This window comes from Anopheles coluzzii, chromosome 2, assembly GCF_943734685.1.
Source record: "Anopheles coluzzii chromosome 2, AcolN3, whole genome shotgun sequence".
Lineage (NCBI taxonomy): Eukaryota > Metazoa > Arthropoda > Insecta > Diptera > Culicidae > Anopheles > Anopheles coluzzii.
The window spans coordinates 68468632-68470824 of record NC_064670.1 but is presented as its reverse complement, the minus strand read 5'-3'; positions in this window follow the sequence as shown (position 1 = coordinate 68470824).

Below are 2193 nucleotides of genomic sequence, written 5' to 3'. Positions count from 1 at the left end.
CTAGTAAGGTTAGAGGCATGAAGCAAACATGGTTGAACGGCTTCAAGAGCTTTGCCTTTAAGCGCCCGCTGCAGTCTTAAAGTGTTCTCTTCATCGGAGTACCCACAAGCAGCTGTCGAGGATTCATATATGGCGATAAAAATGGGCCACTCCTCGGGTTTGCCGGAAAAATACGGTAACTCCTTGCAGCTTGCCTTTCGAGCCAGAAGTTGACTCTGGTTGACATTCATCAACGTGGTTCCGATGCTGTTACGGAACGGGTAAGTATCAACCGCCCCATCAGCAATATTTAAATATTTTTCACTTCTAGGCTGACGCTACTGACTGACCACTGAATCATTTCCCTGTTGTGCGTTTCTTGGAGGCACAGTACGCGATGTAGAAGGTAACACATTCGGATGGTATGAACTATGCCCCTCACTATCCCCACGTCTCAACCAATCAACCATTTTGTTTGACTCACCTTCGTCGTCAATCATGCTGATGAAGCCATCGCCGATCCTCTTCGATTCAGCCAAGATCAGCTGCTCTTCAAACTCCAGCTCTCGTCTCTCAAGCTCCAGCTTTCGTCGAGTCAAATTTCGCATCCGAAGTTCCAAGGCGGCAACAGCTTCGCTCGACTCCGCAAGCTTGTCCGCCATCGTCCTCCCGGGTGTGCCGGTTTGCGATGGCGTCGGCTGATGAACGTTCGGAATGGCTGCCCCACATGTGCCGACCGCCGTCCGCAGTACGGTTCCCGCAGAAGCGCCGTCCTGCGCTTGCGGTCGTAGTTCCATGTCCTCGATGGCCGCTCCAGATGCACCGTCCGCCGCCCGCCGGGTTCCTGCAGAAACGCCTCCCTGCGATGGCGCTGGTTGTTGCACGTCCGCAGTGGTCGGTAGGTGCGCTAACCGTGGCACGGTTTCCGAGGATGAGCGATGTAAAGGCCCCAGGTCTGCCACAGTAGAGTTTGCAAGCGGTGTGTACCGCGATGCAGGGGCTTCGCGAACCTCCGAAGTCAACCGTTGCTGCGGTTCCCTCAGCAACAATCCTGCACCTAATGGTGCGTTCGGGGTCGATGACCTTGCGCGGTCAACGATCTCCAAAGACGAGTTAACCGTCCAATCTTGTCCAGTCGGCGCGAACGATCGGAAGTGAAGTGAATCCGCGGCCGGTGCGAGTGGCCTATGATCCAGTGCTCCCGTTTCAGGTTGCTGAGACTCGTTCGTTTGTGCTACCGCTGGAGGTGCTTTCGATTCGTGCTCGTGTTCCATAGTGAGAAATTGCGTATGTTGGTGTAATGTGTAACGTACACCTCAACTATTCTCTTGCCGTCCGACGTATCGTCTGTTGGTCGCGTTCCTAGGTGTTTCGCGGCCTCAACTGTCTTGCGACACGGTTCACTCACGCACTCGCGTAAACGCGTAAAATTTCCAAACGTGGAATTTTTTTAAAATGTTGCGTTAGCAACGTCCGGTGATATTTATATATATATATATATATATATATATATATATATATATATATATATATATATATATATATATTTCCCGAAATGATTCACTCGCGGCGTTAGTTAGGTTCTCTTAACTTCACTTTATTGAATTCTATTAACGCAGTACGTAACGGTGGTACTGTAAATTTACTATAACAAAGTGGTTAAAAAAATTCCACTGCTTCTGGTTCCGCGGTGATGACGAGAAAAGAGAAAGTGCTTTCCCAAATTTCCCTTTTATGGCTTTTCCACCATTGCAAATTCGCGGGCTTGCGATTTGCTCGATCCTCATCGTTAGTCGAGCAGTCCCACAGTCGAGCAGTAACGTGGGTCAAATTTCACTGCTTGACACTTGCGCTGACATTCGATGTTTTCCTGTGTTAAACAATAACATTCTCCCGCCCAGTCAATTGCCCGGAAGCTCTTGACTCTTCAGTTCGTTATTGTTGTTGTGTCGTGACCATGTGTTTTCGCTTACCATTTCGTGGGTTATTCTTAGTGCTGTCGACTGTTGGTCTCCGGCGCGTAAGTATTATTTTCCTGTTGTACATCCAACACGGCTATCTTCGTGGCCGGCCGTTCGTAGATTCCGGTGCTTGTAGCTACGGTTGCGCGCCGGACTTGCCCGTCCTTCGACTGGATGACCGCCACTACCCGTCCCTTGGGCCAAGTGTTTCGGAGAAGGTTTGGATCCACGATCACTACAATGTCGCCCTCCT